Source organism: Atractosteus spatula, chromosome 1 (genome assembly GCF_055471065.1).
Source record: "Atractosteus spatula isolate fAtrSpa1 chromosome 1, fAtrSpa1.hap1, whole genome shotgun sequence".
Taxonomy (NCBI): Eukaryota; Metazoa; Chordata; class Actinopteri; order Semionotiformes; family Lepisosteidae; genus Atractosteus; species Atractosteus spatula.
In genome coordinates, this window is record NC_142706.1 from 61,332,024 (window position 1) to 61,346,010 (window position 13,987).

Below are 13,987 nucleotides of genomic sequence, written 5' to 3' on the forward strand. Positions count from 1 at the left end.
TAGGCGTTTTTAACCAGTTCCTTACTTTATTTAACTGAGCACGTTAAATCAGGATGGTGGATCTGGAGCCTGTATCGCCGAGTATGAAATCAATTAGCTTAAACCAGGATAACTTGCACGTAATTATAATCTCTGACTATAATAAACTTTAATTTATATAGCAGCGATATAAATCTCGAAGCGATTTAAAGAATGACAGAAAAAGAAAAAATACACAAGATATACACAATGAGAGGAGACAGTAGATGGGTGTACTGAAAATGGCAGAAGCAAAGGGGTATATAACAGAACCAGTTAAGTAAAGGCCCTTCTAAAAAGGAAAGCTTTGGGTAGATTTGAAAGAGCTTATGAAAGATGACACCCTGATATCCTCAGGGATAGAGTCCCAGAGCTCTGGGGCACAGCAGGAAAAGACCCTGTCACTCACAGAGTGTAGACAGGCTTGGGGGAAAGACAGGAGACCAGAAACAGACAAATGAAGGTTGCAAGGTGAGGAGTATGATGATAGTAGGTCAGACAGGTACTGAGGTGCCAAGCTATGCAGAGCCTTATAGGTGAGCCAGAGGATTGTGAAGCCGACATGAGAGGGTGTCAACTTCAAAAGCCCGAGGGTGAAGTTTAGAGTGGGTGGGGGGGGGCGGGGGGGGGAGCAAAGGATCATCACCTGTAGCTCTAATCGACTCTAATGCGACAGAGCCCACGCTCTGCAAGAATCGGTGGAACCGTCTACAGCAGACTCTTCGGCTGGGCCGTGGTTAACTTGCATTCCATATCATGAAAACCACCGGTGTAGCCGCGCTGTGCCGAACACCTGGTCACTCCTCGGGCATGGCGAGCGGCGTCAGAGCAGGCCTGCTGGAGAGCCAGAGAGAGCAATTAATCCCAAAGATCAGCCAGTGCAATGCTGGCACCCGCCTTCCACTATGCTGGGAATGTCAGCAACCACCCACGTGTCAACAACCCCCTTACGCTGTCGCGCTGTGCGATACGATTGGACACCAACTGCATAGCAATTAAGTCCTTTTCAGGTTTTGCAACATATTCATACACAACAATTGTACCAAGGTGCTTGATAGTTGCCTGCAGCAACAACAACAGAGGCTGTAAAATCTTTTTGGCCGGGGTCTTTGGGCTTCCTTCTCTAGGGTTAAAACGGTTCGTTTTTTAAAAAAACATCTGGAGCCAGCGTTTATTTTTCGCCGGGAAGCAAAACGAGCCGTTTAAGACTCCCGTGCCACACACAGGAGTCTCCTCCATGCCCTCCTGTCCGCCCCATTCACCTCCTGGAGCACTGCGGGCTGCCCAGCACCTTTCAGGAGAGTTTGCATCAGTTGGAGGAATGGGAGAGACCGTTTTTATATAGACTTTTATCAGGCTTTAAGGTGCTCTCTCAGCAAAGAAGATGGAGCTACACCTACCCTATGCCACAGGCATACACTTTTTGGATACCGTAGTTCTAAACCCAAAGAACTGCAATCATAAATGGGAAGTTCACAAACAAGTGTTTTTCTGAATTTGCCCTTCATATCCACTCGGTCATTAAGTACTCAACATCCCACACAGCCCATAACACCTGGAGCAGACTGAGCTGCGGTGCAATGGGAGCCTCACTGGCGTTGACTGGATTATAATTGGCTTTGCATGCTGTAGGACAGCGGGGATGGACAAACGGGTTTTATGGCTTTTGGTGGCATGGCGCACCTTCTGAGTGCTTGCAGTGCCGTTGGTGAGCGATGTGCCTCTCCCCCCATCGACACTGCCCCTGTGATGTGAATTAGAACACAACTGGCGGGAAGGAGGGTGGGACAGAGGAATCCGCCTGCGCTTCCTCATTCTCCCCCGTGTGCGGTCACGGGGTCAATAGCCTTGAGCCGACATGAAAAACACACACAACTGGCTATTCCAGATCAGGTGGGTACGGCCAAAATATCTTGTAATTTTAAGATTTAGAAAAAAAAAGCCAGTGCATTCTATTAAAACTTCAAAACAAAAACAAAACTTTTCTATTTTGCCAAGTGGCTCGAAAGCTTTTTCGGAGATAACTTTTCAGGTGAATCAAAGTGCATGAGAAGCAAATGCTTTGATGCATTTTAAAACATGTCTCGACTGAGATTCCCTTTTCATTGCATTAATGTTCCAGTATCGAGTATTCCTGTAGGTTTCCCATCAGATAAGCATGAATGCAAATTCAATTGACTGTGCAGTGAATGGATTAAACACCTCTTTGCCAGCAGTAGTCTAGTCTCTATACAGCAACAGTGAGACACTCTAAATCTCTGTGAAGATGATGCGCCAGTCTGGAGAATACCAATGAGATCGGGAGCTGTAAGAGACACAGACTGTGAAAAGGCCAGACAAAATATTCTCCGACTACCAGCCACCAGACAGATCACACCCAGCTGCAGCAGCATAGCGACACATGCTGGTGCAGAATTCTACACTATACACAGCCCATTCAAGAGCTGAACTTTACTTGTGTTACAAACTTGTGGTGATCAGCAGAGCAACCCGTGCTACACTTGCTGCCGGACAAGGAAGTGTTTTCAGGTTTCCCTCTGAAGTATATCCCCAATGGAAGCAAATAATACCCGTGTGTTAGAGGGTGAAACCAAACACTGTGAAAAATTCTCTCTGGGCAAGATGAGCAAAATTCCAATTCAAGTGTCTGTCAGGAACTCATCAAAAGTAATAAATACAGCAACTCCCAATGCCAAACCCCCACAAGGTCAGTACTAAACAGATATCCAGCTTTCAACGAAAAACGATTAACAGAAATAATCGCTCGAACAACACCTGCAATTCAGACAGCAAAGAAATAATTCTTTAAATATTTTTTATAAATGGCTACAATTATATTGCTTCTTTATTTGAATTTCTCTTCTCGGAGCATGCTGAGCTATTACTGCGCGATTTCGAAACGTATACTGCCTAGTACAGTTTCAACCCTAATTAATCGTAAGGTCAAAGACAAATGAGAGGCCATTCAGCACTATCTAGCTTGTTTGGAAGTCAGTGTAGTTAAAAGCTTCATGATCCAAAGACATCTGGCTGTTTCCTAAAAGGAGGCCGAATATTGGCTTCAACAACATGGCTGGATTGTGTGTTCCATACCCCCGCTTGCCCTTGGGTAAAGTGCACACAAGGCTGCCCTGTTCCGCCTCTCAAGGGAGAGAACACCAGATAACACCTGGAGCCATTTCACTGTAACTGTGCTGCAGGACCCTGGACAACCTGCACTGATAAAGTTCCAAGCAAGAATAGTTTTTCCTCCACAAAACTGAAAAGATCCAGTGCATGGTGGTGGCTTAATCCCTTTTTTTCCAAGCAATGCAAAAAAAAAACTGGCACCTTACAACGTCGGTACAACATCAGAAAAGATGGCTCCTGCGGCAGCAGGGACTGGATCTGGCTGCAGACAGGATGACACCGCAGTCAGAAGGGACCCATGGGAGGGTCAGCTGGTGCGGAGACCAGTCCCTTGGACTGTCAGTTTAAGAGCAGCAAAGAGCCTGAAGACCCGTGACTCCTGCCTCCTCCCTGCAATGTGCCCACCTGGCACGGTCGCTCGATAAACGCTCAGCTGGAAACGTTATCACTTCGGTTAGGATATCCATCAGGTGACCCACCATCACGTGGTTTCTGGAGTGGCCAGAGGGTTCATGGGTCCGAATTCCAGCTGGGGGACCCCGCTGCTGTACCTTAACCAAACTGTTTCAGCAAACCCGAATGTATAAATATAAAAAATCATCTAAGTTGCATTCGGATAGCAAGTCCATCCATACCTATTCACCAGAGCTAAAACACCAGGAGAGCAAGAGTTTTCAGGTCAAGACTGGGACTGAAATCCACTCATTTTAGTAATCGGAGGATTGCTAAAAAGGATCAGGACAGGCGCTGGGTGGAAGAAAAACGAGGACAGGACTCGGTGAACGCTGGGAAATGTCCCACGCTGCCACGCCCTCTCGCTCGTGCCCGGAGAAACTCCTCGAAGGAAGCCGCAGCTGAGCCCTGCAGCCACACGCGGACGCGCAGGACCAGAAACTCACAGCTCAGGGGGCAAGGGGGGGGTGATGTGCCCGCACACACTCGCACCCGCAGGGAGGCGCCCCATGTCTTTATTTAACTCGTATGCAATCCGTTCCATGCAGAGCACATTTTCTCAAAAATAAAAAATTCCTCCTCTGTGAAATCACTCGAGTCCCAGTCTCCTCCTCCTCCACTGGAGCAATTCGTATTTCAGCTTGAGCTATTTCAAGGCTTCCTCGGCTGCTACTGAATGAGCTGCTTCACCGACGAATCCTTGCTGTTGCGCGCCAGACTGGACGAGCACGCAGTGAAATCAGAAGACATGTCACCGACCATCACAACGGCATGCGACAGTTAATAAACCAGCACATCCACCTTGATTCAGACAAGGGGGTTAATACACACCCTGCATAAGCATAATGAATAGAGAAACTTGTCAAAATATAACTGGGGGGCAGCTGCCTGGGAGAACTTTAAAATCATTTCTATTCCACAGGTTCTACACTGACAGGCTGAAGGAACTGAACCTTTTTAGTCTTGAACAGAGGTAACTATGAGGGGACCCGTGTTCAAAATTCTCAAAGGCTCTGACAAAGTCAACCCGCTGGAATTCAGAATCAGCAGTGAAACGAACCAGAGGACACAAGTGGCAAGAGCTTTTAAAACTGAGAATAGGAGGCACTTTACCTTACTTTATTTTTGGGGGGAGTCTAGAACAAGCTACCCAGCCATGTGGTTGAAGCCCATACCACGGCTTGCTTCAAGAGGCAGATGGATGAGATCCTTGGAACAATTAGTAACGACCAAACGGGCTGACAGAATGGGCTCCTCTTGTCCATGACATAATATTCTTACGTTCTGAGGGTACGCGTCTTATTTGTTCAGTTGGGGGTGCAGTACTGGTGCTGCAGAGGGGAGGAGAGGGGGTTTGAAGTTGATACAGCTAGAGGTCTTGAACAGTGCCCGTACAGTGGGGTTCTGTAGCCGCAAGTCCTCTTGGAATAAAAGCAATTCTTATTTTCAGGTTGAGCTATTTCATGGCCTTCCCCCTGGTACTTCTCAAGAGACACAGTGGACGTTACTCCTCTGTATGTCCAGAAGGGGGAGCAGTGCAGAGAGTCACTATATTTGAACTGCGTCAGCTCAGCGGCTGCAAGTGTAATATAAAGAAAAAAAAAATCAACAAAAAATGTCCGCTCATCAGAGGCAATCTCGGATTGCCAGCGGACCAACAACAGAGCTCCGGAACAGGGGGAGATCCAGGGAAGCAGGACCAGGGGTTTTCCACATCCGTAACCACTTCATGGGCACCGGCGTCGACCCGTTACATAACGGAGGGTTTACTGAACTGGAATACTCTGGCAGTAAAATAGACTGAGTGGGATTCGATCACATCAGGATGGGCTGGAGACAGTCAGAAGCCTTCAGGGCTGGTTTGGAACCTGGTGCCATCCTGAGCGTGTGGCCACATGTCCTTGACACCTGTACCTCAACGACTGAGGCCCCTTCTCCCGTCTCAAAACGGAGCCCTCCGAGCTGCAGTACACAGGTCTGAAAGGAGGGGTTGAGAGATTTAATGCAGCGCTCTCTTCCTCCGAATCTCTCCCTTGCTCAGTCCTCCAAAGCTCCCGGACTTATATTTTATAATATACCCATCTCTCCCCCCCACCACCCCAACTGAGCAGCGGCAGCTGTGAATGACGTTGCCGTCTCCATGGCAACCCAGCGTCCCTCAATTTTTTAAAGAAAAAAAAAAGAGGGGGAAGAGAACAAAGGCGGGCCGGCTCATTCATGACAGCTTAATTCACAGCTCATTCAGCGCTGGCCTCGCTGCGCTCCCCTGCGCGACTAAGGCTTTCCTTCGCCTCCTTTAGAACGAGGCAGCCATTAAGATTATTCTCCTGAAATAATAGAAGGATCTGACAGTGCTGGGAGCTGCACATCTCCGCTGCACGCTTCAGCGTCTTTATTAGAGCACGGGGTGTTTCCCAGGCTGCACTGCAAGGCTGAGCAGAGCCGTCAGAGCGCCGCAATGAGACGCGTGTCCTCCATCACCGGTGCAGTGCACAGACGAGCCGCCCCCGTCCTCAGGCTCCGGAACCCCTCTCTGTTGTTCGTAAGCCCACTGGCCAAAATACTAGGACCCCTCGACATGAGCGCTGTACAATGTGGCAGTCCTCTGCAAGCAGCAAGGACAGGCTGAACCAGGAATGAGTGCGTATCCCAACAAGGCTCAGAAAGGTTTTAAAAGTGCACCTTCGGGAAAAGCCAGGCTATTCCCATCGTGACTGGGCAGCAGTGCGGAGCTGTGCTCAGGGTTCTGGGCAACCTAACGGGGAGGTTGAGGGTTCAAGTCGCAGGTATGACTACAAATGCAAGTCGCTCTGGACCAAATAAAGGATGAAAGTGATCCAAGTCAGATTTTTATGATGGTATTTAAAAAGCAGAATAGCAAATGCTTTAATGAGTAAGTCCACAGGTTAGTCTATGGAAATGTGCTCAAATCAAGGTAAGAAAATAACCCATCAGCCTTTAGGGCTGTCCCAGCATGACCCTGGCGAGGCCGATTCCTCAGGTGATTCAGAGCTCTCTACTGACTCTGGGCCACAAAGCCACTTCATGTTTTAACCAGATGCTCTCTGGGAGCAGGCTCATCTACCAATAGGCAGGTCCCCTGCCAAGCAGCCAGGACAGGTAACCACCAGGAATGGGCATGTATCCCACAAGAGTACGAAATATTTGGCACCCCATCCCATTCAGTGCAAGAGGACAACCAGTTCAGGTTGTCTCAGCTGTAAGTGTGTGTGTGAAACTGATCTACGCCTCTCACTGGTTCTACCAGTTTTCTGCATCTGTTCCATGCTCCTGAAGCCCAGTCAGGAACAGTCCGCCACCAAGAGAATACTTCCTGACTGGAATTTCCTGGTATGTTTGGCCAGACATTACATACACAGTAAAGAACTGCAACATGTCAAACCTCTAGCCAGCACAACTCTCGTTAAACAGGACTAACGAGGTTGCAAATAAGAGTAAACTACAAACAATATTCATTGAACAACAGGCCAGTTTCCTAGGTACTTGGAATCTGAACGGAAAACAGGGTGCTTATGTTTTTGGTTGCTTGAGTCTTCAGCTGCCCCAGTCCTAAAAAAACATCTAATGCCACCTATTAGAACATTCATCGGAACAGCTGATTCCTCAGTTTTAAGAGACTAAAATATTTTTTTGAAACACTGCAGAGTCTGTTATTGTTTGCAGACTGGTATCAACTCTACTGCACCTTGGGTAAAATAAGCGCAGGTGAAAGGGTGAAGGAGAGGCTACAGCTCGGCTGAAGGCGGCACACGCACAGCAGCGACCCCCTTCGCCCCAGAGCCTGCTGGGATTCCCGCGACCAGAGACGTCATCTCCGAGTTCGGCGCTGAACTGAAGCGGTCTTCTTTCCAGCTGCTCGTTGCTCTCCGGTCCCCGGGGAGCCCGAGTTCCCTGCCCCTGTCCCCGGAGCCGAGGAGCGCAGGGGGCTCCGCACGGAGCGGACAGCAGCCTCCGCAGGGAGTGAAGGAGAGAAAGAGGGAGAGGGGAGGTGACCGAATGAGACAAGAGAACAGGAAGGAAAAGAAAATGGATTTTCCAAAGTGAAGAGGGGTAGAGGTAAAGAGGAAGAGTGTGAAGTGTGAAGGGGGAGCGAAGACAGGATGGGAATTCAAGAGAAGGAGAGGCAGGGAGATGGAAAGGTTGAGGGAGAACTGTAAATGAGTGCGCGAGAGAGAGAGAGAGAGAGAGAGAGAGAGAGGAATGAGTCAGCCCTCGTCCCCCAGGACTGAGTGTGGGCTGAGAGGGGGAGGATGGCGTCAGCAGCCTTGACAATTTAAGAGGCATTAAAAAAAGAAATGCTTTACATTCTGGTGGCGGGGGGGGAGGCAAGGAGAACCTGCACAACAACAGCTGAGGTACGAGACAGGCCAGGGGCCATGGGAACGCCCTCGCTGGCACGTCAGCCATCAGCGGACGGGCCCGGGACGGACCCCTGTATTTCCCCATGCTGCGGAGGAAAACCAACGCTGGCGTGACCCCCATGAATAATTAATGCTCCAAAAGGGGGGGGGGGATCCTGATCTTGATGAATTATGGATGCCGAGCACTAGAAGAAGCGGGGGACTTGAATGAATTAAGAAACAAGCAGAACAACAACAACAAAAAAAAAAGCAAGTGACTCGACGGGTTTGGTGCCCTCGTGTCACCACACACACAACGTGCATGCCCGCTGCCCTCGCTCCAGACTTCTCCCCTGGCATCCCAGCTTCTCCACGGAAATCCGCTGCATGACCCCACAGCACAGTCCAACAGTGCCAGCCTGCAAACTGTGCGGGGCAACTGACAGAGAGCAATCAGGGCAAAATAAAAACTTGCTACAGAACAAACCATGAGGTACATAAGAGGTTTGCACCCCAGGGTGTCCCAGCGACACGCTGAAGCCCTGCACTGCCGTGGCCGGACTTGGACTTTTAAGGATGCATTCTTCTATTTATTCCTTTTTGGCAGAGTATGGCAGAGGTCAGGCATATGGTAAAACCGAGAGCTGGTGTATTCCATGTCTAGTTCTGCGTCAGTACAAGCATGGAAGCTGCACATTCTGCAGATTCAGAAAGCAGCCCCGTACCCAAGATGCACAGCAGAGGTGTACAGACAACCTGTTGCTGTCTGACATCCTACATTGATTACTGCTGCTCTGCGATTCACTACTGACAAGTGCACCTTGAATAAGGCTACAGGGCGTCCAAGTTCGAGCTCCTAACTGCAGTGGCCTTTCAAAGTAAAATCCATGCAGCAAAGACATACCAAAGTGCCATGTGGTAAGTGTGTCACCCTCACACTCTTCCAGCTGTAAGTCATTCTGCAGTTTCTGTAGCCTTACATGTTCCATGCTTCAGGTGTGAAGAGGGCAAAAAAAAAATCTCAATGATGAAATACTCCACGCTGCTTTCCTATAGGACATGCTCTCAGCCAACAGGAGCGCAAGCTCCATGGCAACAGGCTCTGTCACCAAGAGAAAAACAGGAGATCTTCACAACCCATCCCTCCCCCTCCTCCCCCCTTCAATGCATTTCGAACAAGACGGTTGCTGTAGTGCCTACCAGCGCACCAAAACCAGGCTGAGCAGAGGGGCTGGATTTGCACTGAAAACAAAGCTATTGTGACCGGATGAAGCTTTCAGTGACCTCCACATAACCCCCGCGTCTTTTCGATCTCAAATTAGGCCCCTCCCCCTATTTCTAACAAAAACAGATGAAGGTAATGTTAGAAGCGACACATGGTTCATTTGGGCATCTCGGGCACAAGATAATTACAGAAGAGGAAGGGTTAAATGTAAAAAAAAAACTGCTGTTAGATCTCAGAATGTACCTCCCACTCACACACATACACCTAACACTCCAAGTGCCTCACTATCCATTTCCGATCTGGACTGGGTCTGTAACGAGGAGCTGAATATTTCCAGTGCAAAAACACTTAAATTGGCTTAACCGATCAACGCCATCTGAGCTGCACAGGTAAGAGGAGAGGAGGATTCTAGGATTCACAGCAATAAACAGGGGACACCGCAGTGAGAGCTGGGGGTTAAGGAATGTGGACCTGAGATCACGGAAAAGTTTGTTTTAAACATGCTGCACACCGTCTCAGCTAACATTCATTTCCAGTCACAACCGACTGCTTGCAAACTGTACTAACGATTTACAGAAGGGCCGTTTCTTTTATACATAACCCAGAGACGACATTTTAAATTCCCAAATTGGATGAATAACTCTTTTAGTGCACAAGAGTATAGGCCAACAGAGAAGCAGACTACTTTTTAAAAGTGGAAGCCATCTCATCTGGAGTCAGGCGAACTCACACATAGACACCTATCCAAACACACAGGCCTGTGGGACCTGAAAGAAGTGGTAAATTTCCACGTAGTTTGCTTAACATGCACAGCCCAACCTGGTCTATGACAGGCGTGTTCTGATTCACAACGCGTCACAGAAGTCCCCAATCCAACAAAAAACCAGGTCAAATAGGCACTCACTCTCCGGACACAGCGCACTGCTCTCCCAGCACGGAGCCTGGAGAAGCAGGGAGAGGGGTCTGGAGGGACACTCCCCGAGCATCACCAGGCAAGAATTAATGAGGGACATCCACCACAGGGCTTTCCTGGCACACAGCGACAAGGACGGATCAATCCGGGCAGGCAGACAGCCCCTCCCAGACGAGCAGCGGGCCCATGTGGGGCTCTCCCACAAGCCTGCAGAGGACCGACGCAGATGCGCTGAAAACTGACCAATCAGAGTGTTAGCGGGTGTGACTGTGACTCATACTGTGTTGAGAAGGGGCACAATTAAATCAGAGTCCCGGAAACAAGCCCACTTACTCAGAGCTGCAGGTCAGGTGCTCCCACACTAGACTTGATTTTTCTTAGCACTGTTTTCTGGGACAGCTTATTTTGGCGCTCGCATTCTGAAAGGGTGCGAATCCAGAAGGAAACGGTGTGAACAACAGTCAAAACAAGAAATGACAGGGCTGCCTAAGGGAGTGAGCTGGTGAAGGTGCTCACTCAAGCGTGGGCGGAGCTGTAGGATCGCGGGTTCGAGCCAAGATCGTGTTGCCTGCCGACTGCGACCGAGACTCTGCACGACTGGCCAAGAGCCAGGCAGGGTGGGATCGAGCGCCCACAGTGCCCCCTGGACGCTTGCAAACATGTTGTGCCGTCCTTGAGAGGTCAGCCTTAGATGAGGAGCAGTCTATGCACAAGAGTCAGGAGGTTTTTCTTTTGCATGGGGGTGCGTGCGAGCCTCCGATGCAACGACGACGTGAAACCCCACTGAGACCATCAGTGTTATAAGGAAACGGCAAAAGAAAAACCAGACAGGAGAGCTGTCTAAATGAGCTGTCAGCTACTCTACCACACGTGGCCCCACCGGCATGCTGCAGCTCACAACAGCAAACAGATTTGATGAGAAGCAGCCAGTGGGAACCATCGACCAGGCAGAGCCAGGCGCAATTACTGCCAGGAAGCAGCATCACAAGCCCCTTCAGCTAGGTAATGGTACCCGACTGCTGGTGCCACATCATAAGAGAGTAAGATGCCCTCTGGCCAGGATGTCAGATAACTGCACTTGTCGGCCTCTCTTGGGTCCGATGCAGCTCAGTACACACGAGGAGTCAGGGGAGCATAGCGAGGCCTGTCTGTAAACCCAGGGGGGCGCGTTATCAAACTCAATGATTTGTCAAGGCTGTACCAGAACTCCAACCCCACTCCAAGGAGCCATTCTGTCCTTTATGGGCACGAAAACCATTACTGTTCCTTCAGTCCCTGCTCTTGTATACTGGTCATATGCTGTTTTATTTCCCCTAACCCTTAGGAATACCTATATCTCTGCCCGAGACCCGGATGAATGACGGGAAAGGAGCAGGGAGACCTTTGCTTTGAAAAGGGCTCCTAACGTGCTGTCCCCAAACCACACCGACAGCACACAGAAGCACCGCACAGCAAAGGGAAGGTCAGCGCAATCTCTGCGGAGAGGCTCTCTCTCTCTCTGCTAGGTGACAACAGACATCTGGAGTAATTGCTATTCCTGTTAATTAAACACTAAATCAAGCTCCTTCTTCTCTCCGTCTTTCTGCGCATCACGAGGGCTCGACTTGGGCGACGCCGCCAGGCTCTGCACCATCTGGTCTCCAGGCTGTACTTCACCACAACAAATATAGATTTTTGCTGCCCCTCTCTCCCCTATTCCACGTTCTTGCTTTATTTTATTCAGACCATATAGCATCAGAATTTTAGAAACAGTAGTTGTCTCTGCCTCAAGACTAAGGGCTGACATGGTTGATTGCACAGGCTCACCCCCGCAGAAAAAACACTCCAGAGTAACAAAGGGCCAGCGGTCCTCCACGGTGGGCACCGATGTTACATTAAGCAACAGTTCATGTCCACAACAGCCCACAGGAGGCATGAAAACTGCTCACTGCCTTTAATGCTACACTGGCAAGGAGAAGGCAGGGCATCCAGCAAACCATGGACTGTTTCACAAGGCACCTGAGACGCTGAGACCTTGATCTGTTCGATTTCCCATCCGTCTCTTGGCAAATGTCCCCGGGAGTCTAGGCTGAGGGCAGGTGTGGCCTTACAGGGCTGTAACCTGAATGTGCAGGCCAAGGCAGAGGAAGATAAAGGCTAGCCGAGAGCTGCTGGCTGTCAGGGAGGCAGGGACAGAGAGGGACAGGAGCGCAGAGTGCACAACCCCAAAAACACCACAAAGCCAAAACAACAGCCGATCGATTCCAGCACAAGCTGGCAGTCACAGACCCAGAGGAACTCGAAAGCCATGTTTGCTGCTCCAAGCACTGCATCACGGAGGGATCGCCCGCATTGTCTGATCCAGACGTGCAGTTACAAGAGCACACAGTTTACACACCGCTGAGAACACACAGGGGGTTTGAATGTAAAGGATGCTTCCCCAACAGCACCCAACACACGGCGCAAGATCAAAGCCCGTGTTAAATGTCACAACAGTGCAGGAATCGTGCAGCGCACCGACAGCAAGACCAACACCTGTCGCCTCCTGAGCTTGCCATCACCGGCTAAGAATGCGTTTAAAAATAAAACCAGATCAAACCACTTTACTGGAACTCTTGCTGGTGCAAAGGACGACCGGCTTCTTACTTCGGTAATTACACGAGTAAACCTGTTAGTAAAGCTGCAATCCCCCTCCCTCACTAGGGCAAAATAAAGCAATATAATCTAACATCTTCACCGAGCACCTTGATCGGTTCTGCCTCTCCACACCATGAATGAATAACAGTGCTGAACTATTTCTGAATCCCACTCCTGCCTGAACTGGCAGGAATACATGACTCCAGCTAACCCAAAAGATTTCGATCCACTCCATGTTTTTTCAGATGCAGGCCCTTGTTCATGAGGTGCTGCAGTCAAGCTTGTAGCTTTGTAAAACTCCTAAGACTAACGTTAAACAGAACAGATTGCGGCTCAGGAGTACAGCGCGTACACTGCAGCCTGGTAAAACCCGAAATGGATCCAGCAGCTATGCAATGGGAGTATAATCTGTACCTGCATTCTTCCCTCTGCCAAGAACTCTGCAAATCTATCCCAGTTCTCATATATTAATGCAGTAAAACAGCCATCATGTAACTTGTCCCCTGGTTCACCCCAGATGCATTGCTCAGAGCAGAACTGAATTACAGAATTAACTGGACCCCCCCAGGCCAGCCCCTGAGAAACTCAAGCACCACAAGTTCAGCCCAGAAAGCAGGGGACAGGGGGGCAGAGCGGCGAGGTGTCCAGTGTATGTGCGGAGGCTGGAGTGAGAGAGCAGCACATCGCCCGAGTTAAACAATCAGGCTACGCCAACAGTCTCCCCATCGATTTTTCTTCGCCTACATTCCTCCCCCCCCCCCCCTCCGCACACAGCTGGCTGATTGGAATTCAAAGGGAGACCAGCAGCCCTTGGCCACCTGGGTGATGCTCTCCAGGAAGAAACAATTAATATCTTATCTGTGTGCATGGCGGAGGAAGGGTCTGAAGGAGGTCGCAGCTCTTATGTTCCATCAGCAGATCCTGCGATTACACAGCTGCTAACACATGAAGTCGCCCAGGTGGAAGTGAAAAGATGGAGTTCTAGAGGTATGAGGACATGAGTGGACAGTGGGATTGGCCCCGAGAAACATGGCTCTGGACTATTCATACATCGAGATTAATACAGGAGTCACGCAGTCAAGGAAGCGTTGTTCCGATGTCCAATCTCATGCAGGCAAGCCAGACGAGTTTTTCCCCCCCTTTGAGGTTTTTAAGTTTGTTACCTTCTTTTGCGCAAAGTGGCTGAGGCACTTGGCATTGAGGGCTAATTTTAAAATCGTCTGCTTTTGGGCTCCACTGTTGCACCAGAGGCCAGCAGCTGAGAATACCTGG

At 49.7% G+C, this 13,987-nt stretch overlaps 1 protein-coding gene across 22 annotated transcripts in view; it reads right to left on the minus strand.

The window, feature by feature from the left end:
- r3hdm2 (R3H domain containing 2) overlaps positions 1 to 13,987 on the minus strand; it is a 56,010-nt gene that overhangs the window by 25,361 nt on the left and 16,662 nt on the right. For 8 of the 22 annotated variants that reach the window (XM_088914438.1, XM_088914397.1, XM_088914347.1 and 5 more), the window contains exon 2: positions 665 to 855. The exons of 10 other annotated variants lie outside the window; for them this stretch is intronic. The gene's annotated coding sequence lies outside the window, so the exon portion shown is untranslated. The remainder of the gene's footprint in view (positions 1 to 664; positions 856 to 13,987) is intronic. 4 more of the 22 variants (XM_088914456.1, XM_088914422.1, XM_088914378.1 and 1 more) reach the window with 1 other exon arrangement.